Source organism: Anser anser (genome assembly GCF_964211835.1).
Source record: "Anser anser genome assembly, chromosome: 4".
NCBI classification, from domain to species: Eukaryota; Metazoa; Chordata; class Aves; order Anseriformes; family Anatidae; genus Anser; species Anser anser.
Window position 1 is genome coordinate 23,158,417 of NC_139724.1, and position 12,596 is coordinate 23,171,012.

Below are 12,596 nucleotides of genomic sequence, written 5' to 3' on the forward strand. Positions count from 1 at the left end.
ATTTCTTTATGGGTAACCTTTGGTCTGGCATTTTAGCTAAATATTATGTAAGAGTATTGATAAAACACAATTGAATAGTAACAGAACTAATGACAGCAGTTACCACATACGTAAAATATTCTCTGAAGTCTGAATGTTTTTCAGATTATTTTGACAAAAAAAACACTCCATGATACCTTCTTCTGTTCTCAAATACATAATTAGATTAAAAGAGTTCAAACGTTTTCCAAGCTCACCACATTTTATTAATTAGGAGTCAGCGGGCTATTCTATAAAGAATTGCTTTCCTATCTAAGTAATGTATTCACTAAATGATACTAAACAAAAAGCTCATTTTAAGGCCATTTTACCATCAACATTATCAACACTGTCCAGGAAAAAAAAATGTAAAGCGATCTCAATATCTTTTACTCTTTATGAAATCGCCTTTTGCTTGCTCAATAGTTACAAAACAAGTTCTGACACTGCTGAAGTAAATTATGATATTTTGCTGCTAGCTTCAATATCATCAACTTTCATGTGCCTTCAGCATTCTAGAGCAGCTCACAAGATACTGTGGCATACAGAAGTTCCATAAAAAAGAGAAAGATTAGAGAAGAACTATGTAGAGCCTCATCCTCTGAGTTTTGCCTGGATTTGCTGAAGTTAGCTCCTGAAGAGAGGAAAAGAGGGATGCTAAATACTGGACTAGGAAACTCTGGGATTAGATAAGAAATTATCTGAATATCCATGTACTCAAAAAAGCAGAAAGGTTGAGTAAATAAACCTTTTTATTTACCCTCTGCTTTTAAATCAATTTTTATTTGTTATCCCTCATGGTCATATTTTCAAGCTTGTTTTCAAGGTCCTAAGAGCTCCAGAGATTATTTTACAACAAATAATAAAAAAATAAAAGCAGAGCCCCTTATGTAATTCCAAAACCTGAGCATTTATTAAAAATTTAAAATACTGGGAAACCTGAAACAAAACACCCCAGTCTGTCACCTTTGCCCAGTTACACTAGTTCTCAGAATGATTCTCTTCAGCACAATCTAACTACCTGTATTGATAGACTGTATTTTTTCACCTCATAACAATTTATTGATTTTTGTTATTGTAATTGATGTGTTCAATTGATATGTTCAGTTTGTTTGTTTTTAAAGGAAGATAAAGATATTACATTTTACATCTTGCTCCTTGTACTACAGATAAATAAAATATAACACTGTGTTTTCTCTGAATCAGTTCACCATTGACAAATTTGAGCTGTTGTTTCTGTGTTTATGCAGTCGAAGAGCACTGGAAGCCTTGAAGGCAATATGTCATACTACTTGCATCACATCATCTAGGAGGCAACATCTGCTGACATGTCAGCAAGAACATTAAAGAATTTCAGACAATTAAAGAGAAGTGAAATAAGAAAAAGTAACTATGTATTATACTAGTTAACTTTCTAAAACAACTCCTTTTTGATACTTTCTGGGAAAATAAGAACAATTTCTGTATCAACCTTAGCTTTTGAAATGTATAAATAACTCAGCCTATCCTCTGTGCTGTTTCATTCTTTGATTGCAAAGATATTATAATGAAATTTGAAGGCATTACATCTGGAATCATGAGGAAATAGTTCTATTTATCTGATATAAGGCTACATACGGTTAACTTGTAGAATCCAGTGCGATCACTGCCTTCAAGAAAACCTATGGCTTTTCAAGAGAGACTTGCAATTCCTGAGAACAAACATACATGATCACAGAAAATCATGTATTGCCAGCTTTTGGGTAGATGCTGAGGTAAGCTTCATGATTCTTTTTCTTAAGTTTTCCCCCTTTCCTGTCAAAATCTTTGAAACAGTAATTTGAAACAAATGGGAGTCCTCCTTGGGATAAATTCATTTAAGCAACGCAGAAAGAGAAACAAATAAGATTAGAAGAAAATTTAAATCTTTCAGAATGAAGATAGTGTGTGAACAGAACTGCATAAGGCAAAAAGTGATTTTTGTTTTTTAATTGTAGTACTGCATTGTAACAAGTAATGTTATGTATCTAAGCAAGTTGATTTAAAAACAAGAAACAGGAGAGTAGTACATGAGGTAGAACCAGTGTTTGCAAGTCTCCTGCTCATCACTGTACATGGTATTTGGAAGGGAAAATTAATGTCAGAAGGATGCTATTGTTCTCAGAAGTGGTCACCACTTGATAAATCACCTTTATCAAGTTCAGAGCCTTCTGAGCCCTTTATTTTCATTCTCATATTATCCTTCTATTTCAAATGATGACTTTTTATTTATTTTTGTTCAGCATGATTTACTTCACTTGATTTTAAATCTGAATTTCTTAGAACTTGCTAGATCACTCAGAATAACCTGCACAGTATCAAAACTCTGTTGTTGATCCCTGGTTTCATGTGTACTGTCCATTAAAATGATCATTTCCAAAGATTTAGTGACATCTTTCGTGACAACCTCGGACTGGGCATAGTGTGGGAAAATGCTAGCATAAAGTCTCTTTGAAAAGAGAACATGAACAGAAGGTGGCAAAACAAATCACCAACAACTTTGTGGATAATAGGTAAATTCTCTTTCAATTTCTGAAGATTAGGAAATGGTAAATTATATTTACCACACCACCTGCACAGACATACACCTGTCTATCTCTGAAGAACTTTAAGTTTTCTTCTCAGTTGTTAGTGTACGTGTTTGTCTCTACCCTGCAAAGGCAGAGAGGTATCAGCATGATGTAAAAGGAGGTTGCTTATATTGTTTTTATTCTTTTCCTTCTTATGAAGTTGTTTGTTGGAGTGTTATGGAGGATTGTAATATGCTGTAATAGGTTAAGGAATTCCAGTATGCTGAGGGGTTAACATATGAGATAAATGTGTCAGTTTTCAGTTTGCCAAATCATTGAGTTTTGACTTTCTGTAGACACAGCTGAGCATTACTCATACCAGTTATTTTGAGCTGTTAAAGAAAATGATATTATAACTTTGCAAAAAATTTATAAATATTTTCATTGATTTTGATTCCGAATGAAAACAAATAGGACTATTTCTCCTAATGCAAGAATGTTTAAAGGATATTTTGGGTCAGTAAAAATGTCAATTCTTTTCAATTTATAGTTTTATATATTTTTTTAATATGGCAACTAAATAATTTGGTCTCATTAAAACTGTTGTGTTCCTGTTGAAATTATCCCTTTAGATGAAATACATTCTCTGGGGTGGAAGAAAAGTCTTCGCACTCAGGGCTGCAAATGTCCCTCTTTTTCCTTTTAAGGAAAATGATGTCTGATGCAAACATGACTCAAGAAACATAGAGAAACTGTATTTGTGCTTAATCTGGCCCAGGTATAGAAAGTACCAGCAGCTGCAAAACCGTGAATAGCAGCCATAAATTATCTGGCTCACTCTCAAGTGGAAAAAAACAGGAGACTTCTTCAGCAAAAGTGTTATCTGAAATAAGCAATCTCTCACTGCTTAGTAGCGTAAATTAAAGTTAGTTGAAAATAAATAAAATAAGCATTTTCAAAAATGGGCCGGATAAAGGACAAGATATATTTTCCATTCTTTATTTTCCTTGACTTCATGCTAATTAGGTGAAAGAACCAAACAATTTTAGGTTTTACAGGGAAAATATCCACTTTGTACTACTCTAAATGTTAAAACCATTTATTGAATGAACTTCCCAAACCCAGTGATTTTTGTTGTATAGAGCTGTAAGAGTGATATTTAAAATGAGTGAATATGGTCAGTGTATTAAAAAAAAATCAGGCATTTTAAGTAGCAGTGTAGCAAGATTAAAGGCCAACCTTTTAGATATAATTGCACTTGAAAGACTGCCAATTAAGTTAAGAATTGCAACGACAGTGGTTATTGCACTTTTCTAGATCTGAAAAGAGCAGTAGATGGTGGGGGGTGGGGAAACTGCATTCTTTAAGACAATGACCCCAGGGAGTGAAATTTGCAGACGCTGTGCATTAAAACAAGCTAGTGATGCTAACATCCTTCTGAGATTTCTTGCCAGAAATGTAAGTGGGTGTAACACAAAGGTACTTTAGCACAGCCTCTTTTCTTTCCTGGATTATGTGAAGAGTTGAGGGATGTTGCAGCTTCCCATTGAGCTACTCCTTTCAGTCACAGGTTCCCACCTGTAGGGATGGTGTGATGGGGACATTGCAGTACCCTTGCAATACTGCTGCCATACCTCAGGGCATCTACAGTTGTTTTGCTCCTCAGTACCCTGTTGCAACCTAACCAACCAAAAATAAAAGGTGACCAACCAACCAACCAAAGATAAATTTATGACAATAGAATGCTTGTTTATAAGGAGGAGGCTAGAATGGCAGCTACACAGGCATAACATAGTACACACAGGTATAAGCAGCTATGCAGACCTTTCAAAAGCCAGTGATACTGTGAAGGAAAAACCTCTCCCAGTTCCACAAACATACTCTTTGTCCCAGTAAATCTGCCTGTAACACAGACAACACCTAATAATCTACCAAAGGTTTCAACATTAGCATTTCAGAATAATGAATCTTGCTGATAACCTACAATTCTTTCCATTGAAATTATGAGAATTTAATTGATAGCTTGGGGTTTCCGTGCTCCATATTCCATAATGTAATTCATCTATATTCGTTGGCCCCTTGGAACACATACCTGCTAGCCAACATTCTTATTAAGAATGACTAAATATCACCAGTGCTTCATACCCATTTATGTTACTATCAGGCGACCTGCTTAATGCAGTAGTAAATAAGGAAAGCTAGTAGCTATAAAACTGCAGGGCAAATCCTCAAGGACAACATTACCTTTGACAAACTGGCAAAATACTTAAAAATCTTGAAAAACTGTAGTCGGAAATCTGTAAAAATGAAGTTTTCAGTTTCAATGTTATTATAAAAATATATTTTCTTTCTGTATTGCATGAATTTTTTTCCCTTTGTATTCCTCTGTACTCTTTAAAGTGACATTTAGCTAATGTAGCAAGAAGCCACAGCTGTTTGGGAGGTTTGGCAGATCACAGCCCACAATGTTTTAAACATATAAAAATTAAAGACTGAGGATGAGACGTGATATGCTGGGTCACCAGGTATTGTTCTTGGAATGTTCCAGAGAATTGCTTCCTTGATGATTAGAGATTTTTTTCTTCACTTCTAGCATAAATTTATTCTTAGTTAGTGCTTACACATTTGTTTTCATGTCAACAATATGCTTTGTCTTCTATAGCTCTTTTTCCTCCTAAGCAGTCACTCAGTGATGTATTTTTAAAAGCCCCTCTCAGTCTGAATTTTGCTAAAAACAAAGAAATAAAGAAACAAGGAAACAAAAACAAACAAACAAACAAACAAAAGCCTCACAGACTCTTCAGGCCTCATAAGGTTTTTCATTCATTTGATGGAAAATGTAAACTATCTTTATTTCTGCCTGTTACTGTTTTTTTCTTTAATACATGCAAATTAGTTGTCTTCTTTAAAAGCAGTCAGAAGATACACATACATATAAAAAGTTGTCTGTTTTCATAAGCTTTTTCATACTGAGGTGCATATAGAATAAGCCACTGGGATAAAGACTGTAACATGACAATGAAGACTTTAATGGACAGTTATCAGTACACATGCATATATAGTATGTGACAAACAACTGCAACAGAAATGGGATTTAAAAATGTTTTACATTCTCAGATCACAGAATCACAGAATCGTCTAGGTTGGAAGAGACCTCCAAGATCACCTAATCCAACCTCTGACCTAACACTAACAAGTCCTCCACTAAACCATATCACTAAGTTCAACATCTAAACATCTCTTAAAGACCTCCAGGGATGGTGACTCAACCACTTCCCTGGGCAGCCCGTTCCAATGCCTAACAACCCTTTCAGTAAAGAAGTTCTTCCTAATATCCAACCTAAACCTCCCCTGGCGCAGCTTTAGCCCATTCCCCCTTGTCCTGTCACCAGGCACGTGGGAGAATAGACCAACCCCCACCTCTCTACAGCCTCCTTTAAGGTACCTGTAGACAGCGATAAGGTCGCCCCTGAGCCTCCTCTTCTCCAGGCTGAACAATCCCAGCTCCCTCAGCCGCTCCTCGTAAGACTTTTTCTCCAGACGCCTCACCAGCTTTGTCGCCCTTCTCAAGCACTCTCGCAAGCACTCAAGACTCTCTCAAGCACCTCGACGTCCTTCTTGTAGTGAGGGGCCCAAAACTGAACACAGTACTCAAGGTGCGGCCTCACCAGAGCCGAGTACAGGGGGACAATCACTTCCCTAGACCCGCTGGCCACACTGCTTCTTATGCAAGCCAGGATGCTGTTGGCCTTCTTGGCCACCTGAGCACACTGCTGGCTCATATTCAGCCGACTATCAACCAATACTCCCAGGTCCTTCTTGGCCAGGCAGCTTTCCAACCACTCATCTCCCAGCCTGTAGCTCTGCTTGGGGTTGTTGCAGCCCAGGTGCAGGACCCGGCACTTGGCCTTGTTGAACTTCATACAGTTGACCTCAGCCCATCAGTCCAGCCTATCCAGATCCTCCTGCAGAGCCTTCCTGCCCTCGAGCAGATCGACACACGCACCTAACTTGGTGTCATCTGCAAACTTACTGAGGGTGCACTCGATCCCCTCATCCAGGTCATCGATAAAGATATTAAAGAGGACCGGCCCCAGTCCTGAGCCCTGGGGGTCTCCACTAGTGACCGGCCTCCAACTGGATTCCACTTCATTCACAACTCTTTGGGACCGGCTATCCAGCCAGTTTTTAACCCAACGAAGCGTACGCCAGTCCAAGCCATGAGCAGCCAGTTTCTTGATGAGTATGTTGTGGGAAATGGTATCAAAAGCCTTACTGGAGCCAAGGTAGACCACATCCACAGCCTTTCCCTCATCCACTAAGCGTGTCACTTTGTCATAGAAGGAGATCAAGTTCACCAAGCAGGACCTGCCTTTCATAAACCCATGCTGACTGGGCCTGATCGCCTGGTTGCCCTGTAAGTGCCGCATGATGACACTCAAGATAATCTGCTCCATGAGCTTCCCTGGCACTGAGGTCAAGCTAACAGGCCTATAGTTCCTTGGGTCTACCCTCCGGCCCTTCTTGTAGATGGGCGTCACATTTGCTAGCTGCCAGTCGACTGGGACCTCCCCTGATAGCTAGGACTGCCGATAAATGATGGAAAGTGGCTTGGCCAGCTCCTCCGCCAGTTCGCTCAGTACCCTCGGGTGGATCCCATCTGGCCCCATCGACTTGTGTACATCCAAGTGCTGTAGCAGGTCGCCAACCATTTCCTCGTGGATCGTGAGAGCCACATCCTGCTCCGCATCCCCTTCCACCAGCTCAGGGTACTGGGTATCCAGAGAACAACCAGTTTTGCCACTAAAGACTGAGGCAAAGAAGGCATTAAGCATCTCAGCCTTTTCCTCATCTTTTGTAACTAAGTTTCCCCCCACATCCAGTAAAGGATGGAGATTCTCCTTAGTCCTCCTTTTCATGTTGATGTATTTGTAAAAACACCTTTTGTTATCTTTAACGGCAGTAGCCAGATTGAGCTCCAGATGAGCTTTGGCCTTTCTAATTTTGTCCCTGCACAGCCTCGCAACATCCTTATAGTCCTCCTGAGCGGCCCGCCCTCTTTTCCAAAGATTATAAACCCTCCTTTTTCTCCTAAGCTCAAGCCACAACTCTGTTCAGCCAGGCCGGTCTTCTTCCGCGCCTGCTTGTCTTTGGGCACGTGGGGACAGACCGCTCCTGAGCCATTAAGATTTCCTTCTTGAAGAGTGCCCAGCCTTCCTGGACTCCTCTGCCCTTCAGAACCACCTCCCAAGGGACTCTGCCAGCCAGTGTCCTGAACAGCTCAAAGTTAGCCCTCCGGAAGTCCAAGACAGTGGTTTTACTGGTTCCCTTCCTGACTTCGCCAAGAATAGAGAACTGAACCATTTCGTGGTCACTCTGCCCAAGACAGCTTCCGACCACCACATCTCCCACCAGTCCGTCACTGTTTGTGAACAGAAGGTCTAGCGGGGCAGCTCCCCTGGTAGGCTCTCTAACCAGCTGCATCAGGAAGCTATCTTCCATGCTCTCCAGAAACCTCCTAGACTGCTTTCTCTGGGCTGTGTTGTGCTTCCAGGATATGTCTGGGAAGTTGAAGTCCCCCCACAAGAACAAGCGCTGACGATTTCACAACTTCTGCCCGCTGCCTGTGGAACTCCTCATCCGTCTCCTCATCCTGGTTTGGCGGTCTATAACAGACCCCCACCAAGATGCTTGCCTTGTTGGCTTTCCCGCTGATCCTAACGCATAGGGACTTGACCTTATCATTCCCAGCCTCAAGTTCCACAACATCAAAACACTTTCTAACATAGAGAGCCACACCACCACCCGTTCTGTGCTGCCTGTCCCTTCTGAAGAGCCTATAGCCAGACATTGCAGCACTCCAGTCATGAGAGTGGTCCCACCACGTTTCCGTGATGGCAACCAAGTCATAGCCTGCCTGCTGCATGATGGCTTCCAGCTCCTATATATGCATGAAAAAACATCTGTCAACATACACATATGAATCTTGGAAAGCAAAGGTGAGGAATTTTCAAAAAGTTTTAATTGTTGATGGATAGGACTGCACCTTCTAGTCTGGTGCATAATGCTTTTTGACTTGTTTTTATTACTGTGGTGTTAAATTAGGGTCACAGTTTAAACGTTAAATATATGAAGGAGAAACTCCAGCAGGTATCCATCTTCTGCAAGTGGGTGGGATGGTTTAAATTACAATTGAGTCAGCCCTTGTGACTCAGGCTACATGAGAGAAGGAAGCATTGCATAGTACAAGGACAGAAGTAAATGAGAACATAAATTACGGGTATACTAAACACAGAAAGGGATGTTTGTAAATCTGGTTCACTGATTTAATAGTTAAAATTAGAGTACAAATATGACAACTAAGAAAAATTGCATTTGAATAACTACCAATAATATGTTTCTAATTAAAGTAACTCATTTTTCAAACTCATTATATGTTTATTCTGATACATATGTTTAAAGGTTTTCCTTGTGAAAAAGAAATACAATCAGTCACTTATCATTTTAAATAGGATTGTGAGGAGAAGGCGATATTCTGAGTTTCAGTGAAATCAGTTTCATTAATTTGAAACATTCCTTCATGAAAATGGTATTTAAAAACCCGCCTGATTAATCAACAGGAAGCTTGTCTTGACTCCTCAAATCCTGCTTTGAAAACTCCTTTTCTTGGTGTTTGCAGGAGGGAAAAAATGTCAGGATAGCAGTTTGAATTCTGTAGGAGATGTAAATCTTACTTTCTACAGGAGCCTGAGCAAAGCTATGAATCAGGAACACTGCAACATACAGCTTGGGAGGCACATAACAGATCCTGAACTAGCCCTTTTGACAGCGCTCTCAGTAACGGTAGTTCTCATCTAATTCTTAAATTAGACAGGCTTTCTCTGAAAGACTGATATGTTTATTTTCAAAACAGAAGTGTGAGGTAATTAAGAACAGTTCAGCCCTTCCCCTTTCTGCAGTGCTGTAGGAGAAACAGGTCTGCCACCTGATTCTTGTTAATGCCAGTGTTCTGTTCTTTATGTCCAATAAAATACATGGCTTTTGATCACGTATTTCATCATAGTTTAATCACTTAATCATCTTCATATATAGGCAATAGCTATTTCAAATTTATCTATAACTATGCCACTAATAAATACTTACACAGATAAAAACAATGCATTAGAGAGATCTCTCAACTCATATAGATGTAAAGCAGATGTGAAATCTACATATCCCAATTCCAGAGATTTTGTTTTGTCTATTGGTGAGAGTAAAGAGAGCAAACACTTTCATCCTGGTGCATTTTATGACCAAGCACTTTAGTTGTCTGTGTTAATACTTTCTTTGAAACAGGTATTTCAAGGTGGGTTTGTTAAACTGTAATTAAATAACTAACACAAACAGGAGAAGTTAAAGTGGATTTGAAGGGAATGTATTAATTTTCTTCAAAGATTAGGCACATTTCTCTTGAAGTAATTAAGGCCTCCCTCCAGGCCTGCCCCACGCCCTGCAGGCCCAGGACCCCATTTCAGCCCAGCCAGGGCCCTGGTTCCCTGCCCCAGCAGTGCCACAGGCCAGCCTGCCCCTGGTCCCATCCCCGGGCTCTTTGATTCCCCACACTGACCTCAGACACGGCTTATTCCCCTCTCCTGGCCGACGCTCGCTGTCCCCACTGCTGTCACCCCAGTGTCCTGCCCTCCTGCCTCTGCCTGTGGGACTGTGCCTGAGGGTGAGGTGACAGCCCAGCTGCCTCGCATGGCTTGCTGCAGGGAGCAGCCCTGTGCCTGCTGCCCCTCATGTCTTGCTAAGCTACTCTGCCTGGACAGTCCCAAATCCTTGGTGTTTTCTGAGGTAGGGGAAAAAAAAAAAAAAAAAAAAGCTGTTAGTTTTCATTGCAGCATTGAATTCTTAAATCTTACCAATAAGTGTGTGCTTGTGGGAGCCATTAGCAAAGGGAACTAACTAGTTCTTAACCTGCATACTGAAGAAATTAACCTCACTCTATTGCTAATAAATACATTTGTGAATCTCATAATTAGACTATGCTGTTTTTTACGGACTTGATTGTGCTGTAGGATGAATGCTGGGAGTCCACTGAGAAAAAGGTGCAGGAGGCAGCCAGCACAGTATTGCAAAACTCTCGTAAGGAATCAAATTTTAATTAGACTGTTTGAATTATAGAAATGTGTGACAACAAAACGTGGTGTCTAGCCCAGTGACCTGTGGGCTAGTGCTGTGAAGATACTATTAGAGGAGATTACAGAGATGCATTTTCCAAGAGCTTGGGTGAACAATGGTGCTAGGCTGGCAGCCAGGCCTGCTCGTCCTACCTCCCACAGGACCGCTTTGCAAATAAATACAATCAAGGCTCATTGGGCAAGCAAGAGAGAACCAAGGGCATTTTATGGGTAAGGAGTGAGTTGTTTTAGAAAAAAAGAAAAACTCCCTCAGGGCATCTTTCTGATGGGAAGTATCCTGGAAGCTGCTGTACTTATGTAGGGCTAACATTCACTGACGCTGCCTCAAATCCGGCTTTCCCTCTGATTCAGGCACAGGAATATCTAATTCTGGGATCTTGGTTTGGTGTATTATGACTGTTATAAACATTGAATTCAGTTTTAAAGAGATATATCCTTGTGGTTCTGAGCTTTACAAACAGTATAGTCTTAACATTCATTCTTAAAGCTTGCATTTTTCATGGATTGAAGTTCAAGTTTTGAGGCAACTGGGGCTGTTGTCTTGGCTATTTTGTACTTTTGTACTCTGATGAAAGGATGCTCATGATATTTGGCAAATGCTTCCCATGTGTCTTTAGATATGTCATTGATTTCCCTGTGCATCATTCTTGTACCTGTAGAATGAATAGACTTTCATCTCGCTGGTGTCTGAAGGATATGTTTATTTTTTAGCTCTAATAATCAGTGAAAGGATTCCGATCTGTAAATTAATCAGAAAATCAGCAACCAGAGTCCAGAAATCCTTGCAAAGAATTGGTATTAAAATGGATTCTGAGTAGTGATCGTTTTGAATGAGTTGAACTTGTAGATGATAAAGTATTATTCACTGGTAATAACATAGGGGACACCAACTTCGTTGTTTATAAGTTCCTATTTTAAACTTCATTAGTTTACTCCATCTAAAGCTGGCTTCCTCTAGTGTGTATATAAAGTACAGACCTATTTTGGGAAATATCCTGCACATTCTGGATAATTGGAATGGCCTGTGACATCCGGATCTTAAAATAAGGGTTCAGGTTATAACATAAAATTGATCTGGGACTTCTGATTATATGAGAGCTATTGACTTGTATTGCTTTCCATTCTAAGCCAGTTATATGTTCTTTTCCATAGAAAAAGGCATAAAATATACCTTAAATAAATGCCTACATTACCTTATAATCTTACTTATGATGATCTAAATCATTAATCAAAATTAAAGTTGTACAGTGCAGTTTATGCTTTAACATATGCACATTCTTTACCATTAAGAGGACAAATACCATGCCTTTTCTCCCTCTTTTAAAATGTTCTGCTATTTTATACTAATTGATGGGGTATACCATCAAAGGAGTAAAATCCAAATCTATACATAAAGAAGTTACTGAATTTGACAGAAATTATGTAATTCATTAGATTCTGCCTAATTTAAAGTTTCTAAGTGTTATTTCAAGAGGCTGTTCAGCCAAATGGGATATTGATTCATACATAGTTATAAGAATTTGAAATAACTTGCCCGTCTTTGAAAAACAAAGTGAATTGCTCAAAAAGCTGATTTACAAAAAGCTAAGCATTTCATGAACATTTATAGACTATAGTGAACACCTCAAATGTTGGTTTCCTTACTTTTTTCTTTAAAAAATATCAGTGTATGAGAAAGAACAGCATAATAGAATTAGTTTATTATATTTATGCAGTTCTATGGCATCTCTTCATGAAAAAACATTTTCTAAAGCACATAAAAATTTAAATCTACATTGTTTTGTCATGTTAAAGGGACATCAGAGTAAAATAAGACATAGAGTTTTGTAGAACAGATGTTATTTGTGGATTGCAGTAATCCAGGGAAATG

At 39.4% G+C, this 12,596-nt stretch overlaps 1 long non-coding RNA gene across 1 annotated transcript in view; it reads left to right on the plus strand.

Moving 5' to 3' along the window:
* Positions 1 to 12,596, plus strand: part of LOC310899268 — a 64,615-nt gene that overhangs the window by 22,525 nt on the left and 29,494 nt on the right. The window contains exon 4 of the long non-coding RNA XR_014584136.1: positions 1,269 to 1,772. This is a non-coding gene — a long non-coding RNA (uncharacterized lncRNA). The remainder of the gene's footprint in view (positions 1 to 1,268; positions 1,773 to 12,596) is intronic.